Source organism: Opisthocomus hoazin, chromosome 4 (genome assembly GCF_030867145.1).
Source record: "Opisthocomus hoazin isolate bOpiHoa1 chromosome 4, bOpiHoa1.hap1, whole genome shotgun sequence".
Classification (NCBI taxonomy): domain Eukaryota; kingdom Metazoa; phylum Chordata; class Aves; order Opisthocomiformes; family Opisthocomidae; genus Opisthocomus; species Opisthocomus hoazin.
In genome coordinates this window covers 76,738,821-76,752,725 of record NC_134417.1, presented here as the reverse complement: position 1 = coordinate 76,752,725, position 13,905 = coordinate 76,738,821, and positions in this window count along the sequence as shown.

Sequence of the window (13,905 nt, the reverse complement as noted above, 5' to 3'; positions counted from 1 at the left end):
CGGTAAGTAAATACACAACCTGATTTTTTCTGCCTCCAGACACGGTGATTTCACTGACGGTCATGGGCCATTCCTGTAGGAGGAGCTCAGTATTACTGCTGCTGTGTGCACGGGCGATCCACGGGGAAGAGACACAGCTGCAAAATGGAGAAAGGGTTAAAACACTACGCAGTTTGCCTCTTTCCTAAACAATCATCTGTACTTGCTTTCCCTCTCTCCTCAAAATTTCTGCCTTAGGGAGGTAAAGAATTACCATTGCCATAAACCGTAATCCAGATCAGATGTGCAAAGGCAAAGGCCTTGCTCAAGTATCAAAGGGGTCTTAAACTGCCAAAACAGAGCAAGAGAGACAAATCCCAAGGGAATCAGAGATTGTAATTTATGACTGACCTTCATTTTAACTGGGAAATGCATGCTCTTGAATGGCAGTGCATGCACGTTTTGTGTTGTTTCAGCTCGTTGGGAATCTTTGCAGCAGCGGTATTGATCTAAGCTCCCAAACAATGACTCGGGGATGAGGAATCACATATGCATTCCAGAAACATTTTTCTGCGCTGAACTCGTCTCAGCAGTGACAGTGCCCGCCTTTGTCGTCCTCTCTGCCACGGCCCTGCCTTCCAAGGCTCGCCTCTTTGTGTTGGCATCATCGCTTGCCTAAATGACTCCACATTTTCTGCATTCTCATAACCCATTTGTCTGGATTTGGGAGAAAAATGAGATAACAACTCTTCAAGGGTATTTTTGCTGCCACAGGAGCAGTTGATGTCTGGATGAGGTCTCAGTCATTCAATGGCTGAGCATTCCAAGAAAAAACAGACGTATTAAATCTTTGCAGTCAGAGATAAAATCAGAGCAGCACAGTGCCTCAGCCTCCCATGTGCTGCCTCCCTTTCTACGTTTCACGGGGTAGCATTTGACTGGGGACTCTCTCTGCTTCAAAAAAGTTTAGATTAAAATCTGGTTCCATGCTTATCTTTGTCATGGACCCAAACTGCACACTGAACTTTGGGGAAATTCAGATCCACATTTCCATCTGCATTTCATGGCTCAATTCCAGCCATAGTTTAAAACAAAGATGTTTAGCTGCTGTCAGCTTGTATGGGGTTTGCGTAGCAAGGTTCTGGCGGGGGGGGCTACAGGGGTGGCTGCTGTGAGAAGCTGGTGGAATCTTCCCCTATGTCCAACAGAGCCAATGCCACCGGCTCCAAGACGGACCCGCTGCTGGCCAAGGCCAAGTCCATCAGCGACAGCAGTAGCACCTCTGTGAGAACGTATTTAAGAAGGCGGAAAAAACCCTGCGCAACTGCAGCTGGAGAGAGGATGGAGAATATGTGAGAGCAACAACTCTTCAGACACCAAGGTCAGTGCAGAAGGAGGGGGAGGAGGTGCTCCAGGCACTGGAGCAGAGATTCCCCTGCACCCCACGGAGGACCCCACGCCGGAGCAGCTGGATGCCCGAAGGAGGCTGTGACCCTGTGGGGAGCCCACGCTGGAGCAGGCTCCTGCCAGGACCTGTGGACCCATGGAGAGAGGAGCCCACGCTGGAGCAGGTTTGCTGGCAGGGCTTGTGACACCGTGTGGACCCACACTGGAGCAGCCTGTTCCTGAAGGACTGCACCTCGTGGGAGGGACCCATGCTGGGGCAGTTTGTGAAGAGCTGCAGCCCTTGGGAGGGACCCCTCACTGGAGCAGGGGCAGAGTGTGAGGAGTCCTCCCACTGAGGAGGAAAGAGCAGCAGAGACAGCGTGTGATGAACTGACCGCAACCCCCAGTCTCCGTCCTCTGCCGCTGGGGGGGCGGAGGGAGAGAATTCGGGAGTGAAGTTGAGCCCGGGAAGAAGGGAAGGCTAGGGAAAAGGTGTTTTAAGATTTTGTTTTATTTCTCATTATCCTTCTCTGATTTGACTGGTAGTAATTTAAACTACTTTCCCCAAGTCGAGTCTGTTTTGTTTGTTTGTGACAGCAGTTGGTGAGTGATCTCTCCCTGCCCCTAACTCGACCCATGAGCCTTTCGTCATATTTCCTCTCCTCTGTCCAGCTGAGGAGGGCAGTGATGGAGCAGCTTGGTGGCACCTGGTGTCCAGCCAGGGCCAACGCACCACACAGCTGAAGTCAAGTACCGTGTTCCCCTGGCTTCCCATCAGATAATGCTATATCAAAGCAAATATTCATTTTCATAATCTCAGAATTATGTTCTGAATTACTTTTGAATTCCAATTAAACGCTCTAATGAAAAAGCTTATTTTCCAAATTCTGCCTTACATTTAACAAGAACTGCAAGGAATGGCGGTGCGCAGCAGGTACAGTGGAAAGAACAGATTGTCAGGAAAGCCTGTGGAGTTGTCCATTCTGAAGAAACCTCTCACCAAGACAGCAGCTATTCTTAAAATACACTTCATATCTGATAATGGGAAAAATATATTCTGTCATAAAAGTCAAAGCTTCTTCACAGTTTCCCCTCTCAGCTTCCTCTGTGAACAGCTGTCAATATGTGTATGAAACTAACTTAAAAAAAAATGAGATAGGTTTGATGTCTGATGCAAAACAGACTGATCTTTTAAACGGAGGTTTTTCGGGTAGAAAACCCTTTGGAGTTAATTGGATGGAAGTATTTAGGTTATTTTTCATCACTGCAACATGTTGTTTTGCAACACAAAATATGTCAATTTACAGTAAATACAGAGATGTCTGCAATAAATTAACTTCAGAGTTTCAGTAACACAGATGGTATTTCTTGCACTTTCCCAAAGGGCTACATTTGCTCTAGGAAAAGCAGAGATTTTAGCTATTCTGTTATTTTTAGGAGTTTGTTCATCCTCATCATTCCTACTTTGCTAAGAAGAGATAAAATCTGACTTACAGTTTATCTGCAACCAAGCAAGGAGATGAAACAATTTATTTTGTCACTTGCAATATGTTCCTCCTGCCTCCAGCAGTTAATTTTTAAGAAGTATATTTGTAAAAGAAATCATGAAGATTACGCACTCCAAAAGGCAAGTCTTAACGTCCGGTGACTTTTGCACAGGGAAGAGCCACATATCGGTGGTGTGGGACAAGATAAGAGCTGCAGTCTGTCCCGGGAGTCCCACCCTACTGGGGTCCCTTCTCTGCTGGCTGGGGGATGGTCGGGCCCTCAGCCCCAGGGTTCTGGCGAGCAGCGGGTCGTGTCCAGCACCGCTTTATTTTCTCCGAGACGTTTATCGATGCAGTCACCCAAGATGGAGCTTGCCCTCAGAACGCACTAAACAGAGAAGGAAAAATACTATGGGACCAATCTTTTTAGAAATACTTTCATATAAATAAGCATATGTAACATTGCATAACGACCTTTGTTTGAGCTTACGTTCATGAGTGTCTTCGACATTTTTGGAACTTTCAGCCCTCATTCTGCTGCAAGACATTTAATTCAGGACACTCCAGTGAGGACAGAAGTGCCGTGTCCTTCCAACAGAAAGGGTGGCTGAAGCACACAGCTTGCAGCGGGGCCGCATCCATCCTGCCTCATCGCAGGCTCTGTGAGAGGGCTAACCTAGACGCCAGCTTGTCTTTGCTTCCCTCTACAGTCGATGGAGAGATCTGGCACCTCCAACGAGGGATTCAGCACGCACGGCTATCAAAAAAATCCACGCAGTTAACCCCACACACGGGGAAAAAGAAGATTCGGACTTTGGGGGCAAAAAAATACAACTTCTTTTTTTTTAATATCTGTAATTGTGGTGCTTAACTCATTCAAACTGAACACTGTAAAGTAAAAATCACTACTCTTTCATTTATCATGTTAAAACAGACAGAGGATGGCTTATAGATGTAACTTGCCAGTGACCACCTGTTAACAAGTGAGAGAAATATGCTTGTGGCAGAACTGTCATTGATTGACTGGCAAAACCCGCAAATGAACCTAGTGAGGAATTCAGAAACCTCTCAAGCTACAAATTCTTGCTGAAAGCAGACCAAGTTCTGCTCTCCTGAATTACGCATTTCGTTTAACAATGTTTATAATAAGCAAATGGTCATTTTGAGGTAAATGCGAGGGCAGAGCAGCAATCTGTGCAAACTTCCCTCTGCCGCCCTGCAGATTCCTCTGCTGCCTGGGCCTCCTCTGGCCCTGCTGATTTGACACTTTGCTTGATGTTTCTGGGATCAGAGTAAAACACATTTTAAATGTTCCTCTTTTACAGCTCAGTTCCTGTAGTACTGCATATGCCTTCAGGATCAGTTGTGGTAATAATCCTGAAGGCGTTCAGCAGCTCAACGAAATTGGTCCCTGTTTCACAAGAGCTTTTAGCAGTCCTGATGGATGCCCACCTGCACGTGCAGGCACCTAAAATCATTTCACAATCTGCTTCAGCCAGTTGCTGTTTCATTCCTCCAGCTGATTGATGACAGTGAAGAAGCAGGAATCAAATCAGGGTTTAAATCTGCAGACAGCCTGAGTGCAGTGTCTTGTGTGCGTTGCTCAAAGAATGGACTTTTTCCACAGGTCCAGCATTTTTTTGCATTTGAGATTTTTCTACCTGTTATATTTTGTCTTTTCTTGTTCTGTCCGTGGGTAAACTTGTTATTTCTCCCACTGAACAAATTTAAAATAACAACTTAGGTAACTCGGCATCATCCTCAGCAACACATTCTCTGGCTTCCTCGAGGTGCTGCGTGGCACCCCTCGAATCCTTACCAACACAAAGTCAGGGGATGCCACGCAGCAGTCCAGGGGCACAGGAGAGAGACCGAGCTGTCAGCGGAGCTGGTCCAACAAACCACCAGCATCTCCCACATCCTCCCCTGGTGCGGGAAGCCACGCCGCAGTGGCTGTGAGAGCGGCTGCAAGGACACGACCTGCAGCTTTCAGGGGAAGATCATCAGGAGGTAAACGCAATACTGGTCAGGCTAAGAAGTATTTCATTAGTAGAGCCTACATTGCAGGTTTGGCTACAAGCACCATTGGGGACTCCCACCAGAGGAGAGGGAATCACGGGCAAATGGCCACTACACAGACCCGGTCAGTCTAGACTTGCACACAAGTCCAACATCCCCAGAATATGCCAGGCTTGCTGCGTCCGTCCTCGGCACAGCCTCTGCCTACCAAGCTGGTGAGTTCAGCCACTTCCACATGGTCGCTCTCACAGCCTGCTGAGGGTTTGCACATTAGCCTTCTTGCAGGTTCAGACTTTCTTCCTTCAGCGGCACAGGCCTAGAGGGAGGGGGCCTCGATTCCTCAGCGCCATGGCTTGTTTGGACCGATCACCGCTCATGCAAAACTGAACACTGCTGTCCTTGGCAGAGACGTAAATCAGAAGACATTGTTCACTTGCCAGAGAGCTGCTCCTTCATATTTCATGTTTTCCGCAGTAGCACATACGGACACAAATTTTCTTCCCAAGGTAACTGGCAAGCAGTGCTACATCCTCGTCCTGTTGTCCCAGACCTGTCCAGTTGTACCTCATGCGCGTAAAACTCTCCCTTTACAGACTTCTGCAGCTAAGGCACAAACTTCCACGTCTGCCGTATCTCTCTCACAAAACTGGATGGATCTTCTGACATGTTGATCAGCAGCATGTGGTGGGTCAGGCAGCAGGGTGACCCGCTCGGCAGGAAGGGGCTGTGCTTGCTGCGGGGCCCACGCTCGGACCTCCCAGCTGTGGCATGGAACTGCCCAGCCATGGGACCAAACACACCCCATGTCGCAAGACCTCATCTCCTGCGGCATCACATCTCACTGTGTCCCACCACAGAACAAACCTGATGCACTGTTGGTATAGGTGTGAACCTCGAGGGGGCCAGTTTCTTGTCTGATATTTACCTTCCGGTTAAGGTAAGCGTGTTGTATGCCACAAGAAGCAGGCAGGAGAAAATGAAAGCAGCACTTGGGCAAAATGGAAATGGGAGTTCAAAGCAGAAGCAGACAGTATTTGCTCCTAACATTTGCAGAACTTCTTTTCTCTTTGTTCCCTAAGTCAGGAAAAACTATTACAGTAGCTAGGGAAGGGAAATACTTCTTTCTGTTTCAAAGCATGTGAAGCAGACTCCTTGCTGGCAAAAGCTGCCCAGCCATTTTGGTCAGTGGTGTAGAGCCTGCAACTGTACGTTGCACTGGGAGCAGAACGTGTTGCACTACAGGAACCTGTGTGAGGGCCATGTGTTTGTTAGTTAATTCCCATTTAGCTCCTGCTTTGTGTAAGCCCTTGTTTTCTTTAAAAAAAGGTGAATTCTACCAGTATCTTATTTCCTTTTTTACATATGAGAAGTTTGGTGTTTTGAGGATGTGGCCAACTTCTGATGAAGAATGTTTTGGTGACGAGCACGACTGTTAGGGAAACAACAAAGGTGGATGGAAAGAGGGAGACATGTCTTCCAAGGGCAGGTCCACGGTGCCACGCCCTGCACCTTGCCAGGGAAGTGGGGGGGTGAGGGGCTGAGCACCCACCAGTGACAAAAGCAGCTCCAGTGACCTGCCAGGACCACCCATATTTCCTGGCTGCTTATGAAGGCTCTTGCAGCTCAGTGTGTAGCCATGCTGGAACAACTTTTGATGGAGCTCCAGCCTGTTTGTGACAAATGAGCTCATGACAAATGTCAGCTCTTGGCAAGTAGGAGTCTTTGATTTAGTTATTAACTTTGGAGCTAGTGGAAAAGACCTTCAAGGGATATTGGCAATTACCAAATTTCTGTTAAAAGTTTTTTGCTTCTACAGCAGCATCTTTGAAGAAGCAACAATTGAAAGGAAGAGGGGTTTTTTTCTCCTTTCATGGTCACCTCTGTGCAATGATGTTCTTTCCACTTGCACAGTTTCCTCCTTATCTTTGTTTTTTCTCTTCTCTTCTTGTGGGATGAATCTGTGTCAGTAAGTATAGAACATATCTAGGGGGACCTGAGGACACAGCGAATGCCAAATCAATTTCACATTTCACACTGAAGTTCTCCTTTAGCTCTTGCTTGCCAATGTTTTACAGCTATAAACCTGCCAGTCTGCACACCATAATAATCTCATCGTATACCCTTATGAATACTTTTGCCTACTGACCATAACATAAAACCTTCCTTGCATGAAACTTGGTATATTTTGCCACAGATCTAGAAAGGATGAGAAACTTCACAAATTCTCATTTGAAAACGTCTTTTCCTGCTTGTCTGTAAAGGTTAAGGAATGAAAAAATCAGTGTTACCAACATTCTTCTTGTACTAAATCCAAAATACAGCAGCTACTGGGAGGAAAATTAACTCTATCCTGGCCAAAACCAGGATACCACTTTAATTCCCTTCTCAGCCGGAAAGCACTAAATCAGTAGTTCCAATGAAGGTAAGTTAGTAGGCTACAAAATCATGTGGAAAGGGAACAAAGTCCATCTCTCTCTGAAGCTAGGTCAGTGCAAGTCTAAAAGTGACATAGAATCATAGAATCATAGAATGCTTTGGGTTGGAAGGGACCTTCAGAGGTCATCTAGCCCAACCCCCCTGCAGTGAGCAGGGACATCTTCAAATAAATCAGATACCCCAGAACTTATCTCCAAAAAGACTGCAATTAAGGATGAAGAAACAAAATGGCTTGCTATGGGGAAAATACTTATAACCTCCTTCATGGATCACTGTCGCATCTCCAGAATTTGGATGGCGTATTTCTTGTAAAAAACTTACTTTCTCAATGAGAAATTCTCTCCTGGCCTGTACCTTGGTGGCAGCAGTGTTCTTGAGGCGCCCCATTAGTTCTCAGTCCTGTGCTACTGATAAATATGGAAAAGAGAAAAGGAGGGTGCGACGGGCTTTCATCTTTTTTACTCCCTGCCTGACTTCATAAAACTATGAGCCCTGTCAGACCTTATCCTTCCTGGGAGCCTTAGGGCACTTCTGAAAGACTTTACAGTCCCCTCTTTGAACTTCTGCAATCATCTATGCTTTATTCCCTTTTAAAATGCCAAGTGGGAAATGAGTTGTCCTCCTTTTCTGACTTCCTCCTGCCTGTGGTTTCCGCAGGAGGAAGGGAGGGGCCCCATTTCAGAGAGGTGCAAAGTGCTGGTGATGACAAACGGCCAAGGGGAGGATAGCAAAAGTGGCCCTGAAATTCCCCGCGGCTTCTAATGGAGTAGAAAAGCGGAGACCCAGGCAACCCTTTGAACATGCAGGATGCTCTCTGTGAGGCTACACAACACAACATTCACTGCTCATACCGCTCAGAACAGCAGGTCTGCTTTTCCAACTCAGGCTTCTGAAGTGTGAGGTACGCAGGTAACGTAGTAATAACACTGCCTGCCTGTTATTTGCTCTGAAGTTCTCCATTGCAGTTAGCATGTCTTGAAAAATTCATTCTAGCTGGGGTGTCGGATAAGAGACGCGTTGCTCTGGCGCTGTGAGTCAGAGGCTCATTTATTCTTTATCTGTGGCAGGGGGAGCACAGACAATGAAAGCAGTATCTGTGACAGCTCCCTTATTGAAGTGCCAGGGTTATTGTACTGCCTGGAAAGTCACGGGAAAGAAATCCTCCAGGTTTCTTTTTTTTTTTTAAAGTACAGACAGGTTTGAACCAAGACATTCCTGCTTCTCGTCACCGCCAGCTCCTGAGCACAAGATTCAATGTTCTTCTTGTACTTGTTATAAAATGCCTAATCAAAGCCTTCCCTGCTCTGTTATAGCTGTTTCATTATTTATTATGGTAAAAACATGAATTACTGAACTTCAGCCTTGGCAGATAAGTGAAACGGGAATGAACTTTCAGCTCTTTGGTTTCAGAAGGTGAGTAAATCTCTGGTGGAGTTTGCACACATGGTTGCAATAGTTCCCCTCGTTTACACTGGCACAGCACCACCGCCTGCTGCTGCACTGGCCCGACCCACACTTCCAGCAGCAGGGAGTTAGAAGCTCAGGGGTCTGAGACAGCTGTAACTTTTTCATGTTTCTTGTCCAGTTTACCTTTTAAAACAGAAAATTTAAAATTATGTGTGAAGAAAAAAAGGATTTTTCTCCTCTGGATTATTAAGGGGGACGTGACCAGAGAGAGAGAGGGAGGAGCTGCAAGTGATGCACCGAGGCTGACCCTGGAAGAAGGAGAGGTTAAATACCAGTACAAATGTCCATTGCATCCTGAACCAAGTCACACACAGCATTTCTCAGCCTCCTGGCGATGACGAGCTCCTTTTTAACCTGGTTTCCCTAGAAATGTAGCGTGTATGCTGACACCTCCTGCCCATCACATCTCCTCCCCAGCCTTCCTCCAGCCACCCATCGTTTCTCTGCTCACCGGTATGCGACGAAGCCCGTGCAATGGTGAAACCTTTTGGTTGTCTGCAGGAGAGACAACTCCGCTCTGCCGGAGGGATGCCAAGGGAAGGAGTGATGGCACTGGCAGGCAGGAAGGAACTGGGAGAAATCTGTAGGAAACCGTCCACCGTGAGCTTCACTGCACACAGCAGTTGAGTCTGACATAAGACAGGCACTAAACTAAAGAAAGTCCTTCACAGAAGCAGATGTATTCTTTCCAAAGTGTCCGCTGGTAAAACAGATTAAGCCAGATAAACGAAGCTTCCATGTCAGCATTCAGCAGTACAGCTCAGCCTGACTTAGCAGTCTGCTTAACAGCAGTAGGCAATCTAAAACTAGCGGTTTAGAATTCAGGATGGTTGATTTTAGTGTCGTTTGACGTACTGTACACCCCTCTGCGCTTTTAAAAACCAAGGAACATGAAGGTGTCTGCTCGCCTTTGGAAAAGGAAATAAATATTAACTTATCTGCACAACGCGTGAGCGGATCTAGCCCTGTTGCAGGAAACTCATTAATCTCACATGGAAAATAAATAAACCAAGAGAGAAAAGGATGGGTGGGATTTTAACTTCCTCTATGTCCGCAAATCGTTATTTTATATGAACAAGTGCATGCCAAAGGCTTTTCAGAGGAAAATTACTGCAAAGGACAAAAAACTTTGCTGAACCTTTTAGAAGCTTTTCAGTGGAGGGATAATTTAGGGTGGTGTTGGGAAAACTCACCTGTTAAATGCTGCCTGATAATTCCCACTATTAGACCACATTTTCCATTACCGCTGCCATTGTCAGGCTCGAGCCACCAGGACTCACATTTTCCAGGGCAGGAGTCTGCCGAAGGCTGGATACGTGTGGTGCGTGTGTGCGTGCATCAAGAACCGCCTCAGGCTGCGTGTGTGTAAAATTTTCAGCCAAAATGTTTTTGCTCTTCAACAAGTGTAAGAAAAAAATGTGCTGTTTCGCTCACATTAAAAGGAATGGCAACCTCTTCTTTACACAGTCCCAAAGGCCTCATACCTTGGATGAAAAGCATGACATCTGGCAGGAGGCCAAATTTTCCAGAGGGCTAAAGCCACTGTGGAAATACATCTCAGCCTGGTTGAATTACAGGCCTGAGCAGGCTCAGTTTGGTCTTGATAGAGCCTCACAGCTTGGTGTTTCAAAGATGCTGCTAGTCTGGGTCTGACCAAGGTGTTCCTCTTCACCTAGTTTCTCCTCTGCTCCTTTGGACCCCGCTGCTGGTCTGGGGCAACGCAGAAGGAATGGTCACCCAAGGAAGGGACAGGCTGGAGAGCGAGAGGCGAGAGAAGACACAAGAGCACTGTCTGGACAAAGACCATGCAACAATGGAGGAAGGTTGAGATGAGAAGCCAAATATGGTGATACAGCAGAGCTGGTGCAAGACGGGGATGGAGCAAAAGAGGCCCAGGCTGGGAGACGGGAATCAGAGGGTCTGGGCTGGCAGAAAGGGATCAGAGGGTCTATGGCCACTGTACCCAGAGTCAGTGACCAACATGTGTGCCACAAGATAAGATAGCAGCAGTTTTGTTTGCTGATGGGGAAAATGTAGGTGGTCACTGGCAGCTCATCATAGAATTACACAATTTTGAGAGTGGCAGAAAGTATAGTTCAAGCTCATTTTCAGCCATGGAAAGGTTGGATTTTCAAGGTATAGCCATATAAAAAAACTGAGGAGAACTGGGAAATCGGTGATTGGGCCTTATCTTCCATAAAAGTGTGACTCTACCTGAAAACAGCCACTACTGGTGTTCTTGCTCTTTCTTCACAGGTGGGAGTTATTGTTGCTCAATGCCTTGAAAATTCAAACTCGCCGAGATGCCTTTATATGGCTTTAAATGTTGGCCTTTCCCAAAGACACACATCTGTGACCAGGGTAGCCAGCACTTCCACAATCATCCATGTATTAATCAATACCTTTCCAGTATTCTAGATCTGCTCTCACGTCATTTGCAAAATTAGAAACTGAGGAGAAACACAGTGTGCACCGAGTGACTACCAGTTCTCTCTCTGAGCCCAGTGATTTATCCTTTGATCACTAAAGCAGCTTAAAACTGAGTAATTTGTATGGCGGTCACCAAGCCTACCCTGCCAGGATGTGGCTCTTTCTGCAGATTGATCCAGAATCTTTGGCAGTCTGGAATTGTTAATAGTAGCAATTTCTAGCGGTGTAATGTTACTATAAATATTCTCCTTTCCGGTTTTATGACATGCAGACCACTATGTCCTAAGGACCCCAAAAGCCACTCGTCACAATCCAGAGTTATACTTCTATAAAGATGTAAAGCTTAGAAAAGCAAGCAGTTTTAGAATATTCATGAGAAACAGAGAACTTCTAATTTAAGGTAAGAATTAAATTAGTGAGCATGCCAGTTTCTGGTCATAGGATGGGTGTGCCACTAATTCAGACAAATGTGTTCCTGATAAGAATACAGGCTGGAAAAGCAAATGAGAGCAAGTGTGAAAGAGACACAGCCAGCCTTAGGTAAGTGCAGAAACATCTGCAATCAAATTAAAATACCAAATAGCACATGACCACAGCTTTTTTTTCAGAATATAAGTATATACATGCATAGGGTAGTTGAATTGCTGGTTTGGATGGCAAATACCTGAAATTCAAATCTGACTCCATAAACTTCTGGCAGGTAAATTGGGAGGCAGGAATGAAATTTCAGGGGTGCAGCTTGGGGAACATTTGGACAGCACAGGACAGAAAGGAAAGGAGGGCACGCATGTCATATTTAATTGTCCATCTCTGCTTTCCTATTGGACAAAAAACTAGCCAGAGTACAACACTCTGTACACCAAAGACCTCTCCTGTGATGCCCCCTTTTTCCATCCATGCAAAATTCTGATGGAAGCTTTTATGACGGTTTGGGTGCTGCCAGACATTGCTCCCCGAACAGGTTCCCTGACATCTGATAATAGCTGAGCTCTTGTAGCCTTTTAGTGTGGGGTCACCAGTTTTGATTTCTTTCCTCTATCAGTCACCTGCTTTCACAGAACTGAACTTACCTCTGAGTAAATTCAAACCTATCTTTGAGACCTGTGTCAACTCTGACTGACGTCTGCTAATGAATCCAAGAATTATTGGGAAGACAGAGACATCTAAGCCTTGATTCTTTGGAAACAAAACAAAAAGGAAAGAAACTAGAAAGAAAGGGAAAATGAAAGAAACCAGACACTAGAAAATCTTACAACATTTTGTTTGTACTGAGAAACTGAATTGGGTTAACCCAAGCACATCAAAGGCTGGATACCTTCAGAAGTCTCTGCAAAATTCTTCTCCTCCACTCAGCTATTTCAAAAGCTTCAACGCAGTGGAGGTTCTGCAGCTATGGAGTGCAGCCATCACACATACTCCTGCGCTCTGCAATGAGTTCTGCGTGCTGATGGAAAGGGAACTGCAAGAGGTAGTTTTGAAGTCTGAAGTAATGCAGCCAGTGAACCGTGGCTGCAATGGATCCTCTGTCTGAAAACCCTATGTCTCTGCAATTTGTAGCTGTTTCTGACACCAACGGATCATTACTTGCGTCTACTTTGATGAAAGCTACCTACCCAAAATATCACACCAACAGTCAGTCTAAAGTCACATGTTTGGATTTTGCAAAACTGTTTGCAAAAAGGAGTCTTCTTCTCAGTGCCTGAATATACAACATGAGCATGTAATATTATCTGGATGTAGTTTAAATTAAATGACATGGTTTTGTTGTCCCTACTGTTTTTGTGTCGGGGAAGGGATAATAAAAAGTTACTTACCTAGCCAGTTGGATACGACTACATTGGAATTAAATTTTCTGTCTTTAATCTAGAAGTTTCAAAATGAACTGAAATGAACTGTACTCTTCAGTTTTTGATCTCTATCTTCAGGATCTCTGTGAACAATACATGATAGATGTGCAGTGCTGAGACCCACAACAGAGGAACTGGAACTTTTACTCAGGGGCGCGTAACTCTTTGATTCAGGCATAAATGTTTCCATATTTATTAAAAGTTGACCAGGGGAAATCAAGAATTCTGGAGAATAAATTATACATATTTCAGGTCATGTTGATATATGCCTGAAGACGAAACTACTATTCCCAAAACAAAAATGGGTAATTAAAAGATACGCTTTGTGACTCCAGAATTTGGAAAAAAAGATCATATGGCATCTAATTAATGTCTATATGATTACTTTCATGTCTTTTCTCAGGGGCAAGATATTTATAGCCACATAAAAAAAACAAGAAAAGGGCTTAAGGGAACACAAACAAAACCCCACCACCCAGCACCTTAACTGCAGTGTCTGCAAGCTAGCAGTCATGGAATACTTGATGAACTGCTTAAGGCTAGGAGGGCTGATAATGAGATTTCTTTTAAGTTTACAGTGCTGCACATTAAAGGGACACTGCCAACCCAATTCTGAAAGAAAAAACATTACACAGCACACACAAGCTGTTTTTGTTTTTACAGAGGAGTCTTTTTCATCAGCCCTTGCTGGTGTCTAGAAAGACAAACAGGTTTAGTAAGCAGCATACTTGGTCCACAAGTTTTCCCTCAATATTTTCACATTTTATTTGTCTGCTTTGTAACACTTCAGTTCTGATGCTGTGTCTGGCAAGTGCCCCAGAGAGAAGAGTAGTTCTGAGCTCCCACTCGATCAC